Raw genomic sequence first — 6462 nt, 5'->3', positions numbered from 1 at the left:
ACGCTGGCGCCACTTACCAACGCATGATTCAAACATGTCTGGAAAAGAAAATTGGCAAGACAGTGGAGGCATACGTAGATGATGTAGTCATCAAAACTAAACATGTCAAATCATTGATGGATGATCTACACCTCACATTCGACAACCTCCGAACATATGACATACGGCTCAATCCAGAAAAATGTGTTTTCGGCGTTCCAGCTAGAAAACTACTCGGGTTCATTGTTTCCAATAGAGGAATCGAAGCGAACCCAACCAAAATCTGAGCTTTGTCACAATTGGCAATGCCAACAGACTTTAAGCAGGTCGAAAAACTAGCTGGGTGCGTGGCAGCCTTTAGCCGTTTTATCTCCAGATTGGGAGAAAAGGTGTTGCCCCTTTATCGACTACTCCGACGCACTGACCACTTTAAATAGACGGATGCGGCTACAGCCGTATTGGAAGAAATCAAAACTTTGTTAGCAAGCAACCCAATCCTTGCCGCCCCGAGCATTGGCGAACCTATGTTGCTCTACATATCTGCGACTCACCAGGTGGTGAGCGCCGTACTCGTCGTCGAACTAGAGGAAGAGGGACACAAATTCCCACTCCAGAAACCAGTGTACTATGTATCGACAGTCCTTACACCATGCAATTCTCGATACCCACACTATCAAAAGATAGCGTATGCGATCTTCATGGCATCCCGGCAGCCGCGACATTACTTTCAAGAGTGTTCGATCACGGTGGCATCCGAAGTACCACTCAATGACATCATAAACAATCGGGAGGCCACTGGCCGCATAGAGAAATGGGCCATCAAGCTCTTACCATTTGAGGTAACATACAAGCCACGCCGAGCTATTAAATCTCAGGTGTTGGCCGACTTTGTCACCGAATGGAGAGAAGCCGAACTCCCCAAAGAGTACATCACATACTCCAACTGGGTGATGTACTTTGACGGCTCCAAAATGCTAGCCGGATTGGGGGCAGGTGTCATCCTAACATCCCCTACAGGAGCCATAGTCCGCTACGTATTACAAATCATGTATACAGACTCCAACAACGCGGCTGAATATGAGGCACTACTGCATGGTCTCCGAATGGTTGTTTCTATGGGTATACAATGCCTCGAGGTGCATGGGGATTCGAACCTTGCAATATCCCAAATAAATGGAGAATTTGAATAAAAAGATCCAAAGATGGCGGCATACCCAAACACCATACTCAAAATATCAGCTCGGTTTGAGGGGCTCGAGTTTCATCACGTTGCTCGAGACAGTAATCAGGCAGCGAACATCCTTGACCAAATGGGCGCTAAACGCGACCCTGTCCCGCCTAACACCTTTGTGGAAAGGCTCTTCAAGGCATCCGTGGTATGGCAGGACGAGAGCGGCAATACTAGTTCGGAGCCGATCAAACCCTCAGATGCCAAACACAATTCTGATATCATCGGGGGCTCAGGCACCGAAATGACACCTTCCGCCCATGTAATCATGGCTGTCATTGCTCCATGGACCGAACCCTTCCTGGCCTACCTTAATAGGTGGGAGCTTCCTGATGACCAGAATGAGGCCCGTCGCATAGTTCAACGCTCAAAAGCCTACAAAGTTCACGAAGGAGAACTCTACAAGAAAAGTACTACTGGAGTTCTTCAAAGGTGTATCTCTGAAGAGGAGAGACGACAAATCTTGGCTGAAATACATGCTGGTCTCGGTGGCCATCATGCCGCAGCTCGGGCCCTCGTAAGTAAGTCCTTCCGTACAGTTTCTTTTGGCCAACGGCCCGAGCGGACGCACACGCCCTGGTACATCACTGTGTAGGATGCCAGCTTTTCGCCAATCATAGTCATATGCCGCCCACCGCCCTAAAAAATCCCCATTATTTGACCTTTTGCGGTCTGGGGGCTAGATATGGTTGGACCCCTTAAAGGGGAAGCGACAAGAAGAATATTTGCTGGTTATGGTAGATAAATTCACTAAGTGGATAGAGGCCAAACCAGTAAAAATGGTTGAAGCTGGGCCGGTGATCAACTTTATATCCGGCGTTGTACAATGTTATGGTGTCCCGCACAACATCATTACTGACAACTGCTCTAACTTCACAGCCGATGAGGTGAAAAATTGGTGTGCTAACCTGGGCATTAAGCTCAATTATGCCTCCGTATATCACCCTCAAACAAACAGTTAGGTCGAACGGGCTAATGGCCTGATAATGAGTGGCATCAAACATAGACTAGTGCGATCCCTCCAGGAGTCAGATAAACACTGGGTCGAGGAACTTGATTCCATACTCTGGGGTCTGCGGACCATGACCAATTGCACGACCGGATACACACCCTTTTTCATGGTGTACGGCACATAGGCTGTCTTGCCCTGTGACATTATTCATGTCCCATCTCGAGTGCGCATGTGTGAATAAAGAGAAGCCGAGCTTGATTGGCAGGACCACCTAGATGGCCTGGTGGAGGAGCGCGATATTGCAAAAGCCTGTTTTGCATGCTATCAACAACAGGCTCGGAGATACCAAAGCAAAGAAGTGTGGGCCAAGACTTATAATGTCGGTGAACTCGTTTTACGCCTCCGAGAGAAGAAGAAGGACAAACTCAAACCAAAATGGGAGGGTCCCTTCATTATAGATGAAGTTCTCACAGGAGGGGCCTACCACCTTTGGAAAAGCATCGGATAATCGCCTAGAGCCGAATCCATGGAACACTGCTTGGCTCCAAAGATTCTACGCATAAGTTCGGCCCTACTTCTTTTTCGCTCCTTTTTCTCCTCTTCAATTTATTTTTTGTTTTTTCTTTTCTCGTTTTCTATACGATTTCCAGGATGTGTTTGGATAAGCCGAACACTCGAGGTGTACACATCCTTAAATGTACACACCCCATCATGACTGGGGGCTTCTTTAACCGAAGCTTATTATTATTCCGAGCTTGGAGCTCACAATATATGTGTCATTTGCTCATATACATCCTTTTTGCCATTATATGCACCTCTATGACTTAAGTTTTTGCCAAGCTGGGTTGCCTTGCTCCTGTGTTTATGCCCTACATTCCCGATTGTTCGGCTAGGGCATAAAGGGAGCACCTCTGCGATTGTTACAACCGGGTTATCCGGACATGTACCTCAGATGGGTGAAGCCGAAGGCTAGCGTTCTTAAGAGAATATTTGGTCGGCAATCAAATGATAGATTGTTACATTCTTATAACCACTCTCACACTGCGGGACACCTTTTTCTGTCTTATGGACCCACCCCCTGGCATGCATAATTACAACATGTCAACCCAAGGAAAGGAACCCTTAACGGAACTATTTTCCATGGAAGATGTTTCTTACATATGTAATATAACATACATCCTGGACTAAAATTTTTGTCTGTTTGAGCATAATGACTAGGTTGTCTGGTTTCCAGACATAGTGAATGCTTCTTTTCATTTCGAATAGTATCCGGAAACACTCACCATTTTTTGGGTTCGGAGGTTAAAGCCAAAAGCCTGCGATGTCAAACGTTTTACATGTTCAGATAAAGGTATAGGTTGATCATAACGTACATCAATACATTAAATCAAAAACCTATTCCTTATCTATACCATCTATAAGACTGTCTAACCTACAGTCTTCCTGTGAATACTTCGCAGCAGCCATTACTTGGTCATACACCAAATTCACCAGAATTTCGTTCTCGTTTGGTCCCTGTGGTCCCACTCGGGCCATTTGATTTGGATCTAGCTTGGTGAAGCGTGTTTTCACCATAGCCCAGGCTTCTCATGCGCCTTCACGGCAGACGGATGTCTTCCATAGCTCAAACCGGCGCCGGGCACCTTTGAACAAGTTTGCCAAGTGTCGGCGTTCTGGGAACGGGGGTCCCCAGACTTGCCTGCCTGCGGCCTACGGCGTGGCTCAAGTGGGGGCCCAGTGCAACCCAGCTTCAACAGCTCAAGCTCAAGACCCTCGTGAGGGGCCAAGCCTCGCGGGGCGGACGATAGGAAGCTTCCTCGGGAGCGGCCTCCTCAGGCAGGCTCACGAGTAGGCAGAGAGATCAAGGTAGGGTACCTCGCGAGGAGCCCGTGACACAAGCCATGACGATCGAGACCAGGCGGGCGTCAGGTGGGGGCCGGCCGGTGCAGTGCCCTTGTTTCCCCTTCGGTGCAAGGGGCGCAAGCACAGGCCAAGGCATCAGGCAAAGGTTACCGTTTTGGTGCAACAAGACTAAGACCAGCCGAACGGCAGGATGGAGGTCATCGTGGAGCCCAGGACAGTGTCATCGTCAGAGCCTTTGGCAGCCGAAGACTAACTTTAGTCAGGATAAGTGTACTATATGTTCCCCTTCAAAATGGCCAATTGTTGGCGCCCTTCCCGCTCATTATTTGGGAAGAGGCCCAGGGCCTCGCTCTATAAATAGGACTAGCCACCACGGAGTAGGGGCATCGAGCATCTATCTCAAGAAGACGCATAGACTAGAGAGAGGCGACTGAACTCACCCAAGCAGTTCATCGCACTAGCTCAAGAACAGCCCCTCGCGAGGCTGTTCTCCCTTTGTATTGTTCATCGTTAGCCCCTGAGGCAATCCACCACACCACACACTGGAGTAGGGTATTACACCACAATGGTGGCCCGAACCAGTATAAATCTCGTGCCCCTTGTGTGTTCATCTTTCTTTCTTAGATCCTTGTGAGACTTCGAGACGTGAGCTGGTAGGGAAAAGATCTTCATGCGCACCCCAGTGTTCGAACCTCATGGGTCTGCCGGAACCAAAAATCCAACATTTGGTGCGCCAGGTAGGGGTGCGCCGGAATCTTTCTTCCGCTGGTCACGTCTGATCTTCCGTCGTGTCTATGGCTAACGCTTGCCGAGCCCGCGCTGAGCGTCGGGCTGCACTCGCCACCCGCGTCACCCAGACGGCGCCCGTCGGTGGTCGCCCCCGTTGTTCCCCGTCGCTTGCCGCCAACGCCGCCACCGGCCGGCGGGGAACGAGCAGCAGGCCTCGTCCCTGCATCCTTCGGTGCGGCAGGAAGGCCGCACCGCCACCCCGTCGCTGTCCCCAGCCGGTTCGTCGTCCCACACCCGTCACGCCCCCACGGACGCGCATGCTGCGCTGCTCCTGGCGCGTGAGCTCTTGCACTACCGTCCCATCGACGACCTCTACGAGGGCTGGCTCGCCCACATCACCGAGCTCGTCAGCGTCGGAGGGGGCTCCCCTGCGCCGTCCCTCTCGCTGCCTCGTCCTCCATCCTGCGCAGGAGGCGAGGATCTGGAGGTGCCTCCGCCGCCTCCTCCCCAAGAAGGCGCCCTGGCCCCTAGGCGCGCGGCCCTAGGACGAGACCCTCCGCATCCGGCGTCTGCGCGACAAGAAAGGAGTTGCCAAGAGATCCCTCGTCCCCAAGAAGGTGCTCGCGTGCTCCCAGCACCGGTGCACCATGACCGCATCCCTGCACCGCCACATCAAGACCCCGCGCTGCTCCAGGCAGCGGTGCACGGGAATCTCCAGGAGCTAGCCCCGCATCAGCAGAGAGCTCCGATGGCCACCGCAGGCTGCCGCACCTTCACCTCCGAGCTGCGTAGCGTCGCATGGCCCAGCAAGTTCAAGCCGGACCTGCCTCCTCCCTACGACGGCACTGCCGACCCCGCGGAGTTCCTCCAGCTCTACGAGCTGGGCATCAAAGCCGCCAACGGGGACGAAAAGGTCATCGCGAATTGGTTTCCCATGGCGCTCAAGGACGTGCCCGCACCTGGCTCCTGAACCTGGCTCCTGGCATGATCTCCTTCTGGGACAAGATGCGCACTCGCTTCATTGCCAACTTCCAAGGCACTCGCGACCGCCCCCCGGCCATGAGTGACCTGCGCCGCGTCAAGCAACAGCCAGGAGAGACCCTACAGAGGTACATCCAGCGCTTCAACAACGCCCGCCTCAATATCCCCAGGGTGACTGAGGAGGCCATCACCTCAGCCTTCTCCGACGGCGTACGTGACATCAAGATGAAAGAGGATCTAGCAATCCATGAAGACCTGTGCACATCACTGGAGTTGTTCAACTTGGCGACCAAGTGCGTCAGGGCTGAGGAAGGGCGCCTCTCCCTCCTCGAGCTTCTGGCTGCCGATCCAGAAGAGAAGAAGCCCAAGGTCAAGGACATGAAGCGCAAGGGGGCTGCTGTGCTCGCAGCAGAGCCAGACACCAAGCGAGGCAGGGATCATCCTGAGTCATCCAAGGGCAGCCGATACTGCGTGTACCACGACCTCCACACCCACAACACCAACGAATGCCAAGAGCTCAGGGCTGTGCGATATGGGCATATCAGCCGGCGTCCCGACCGCAATGACCGGGGCTATGGCCGAGGAGGAGGAAGAGGTGGAGGACGATGGGAAGAACGTGGCCCTCGCCAAGGGTGGCGTGACCGACCTCGCGAGGACCACTGGCAGGACCAGCCTCGCGAGGGAGGTTGGAGGGATCAGCCTCGTGAGGACCACCCTCAAGGCAACGCAG

The sequence above is a fragment of the Triticum dicoccoides genome, chromosome 2B, assembly GCF_002162155.2.
Source record: "Triticum dicoccoides isolate Atlit2015 ecotype Zavitan chromosome 2B, WEW_v2.0, whole genome shotgun sequence".
NCBI classification, from domain to species: Eukaryota; Viridiplantae; Streptophyta; class Magnoliopsida; order Poales; family Poaceae; genus Triticum; species Triticum dicoccoides.
This window is presented reverse-complemented; position numbering follows the sequence as displayed.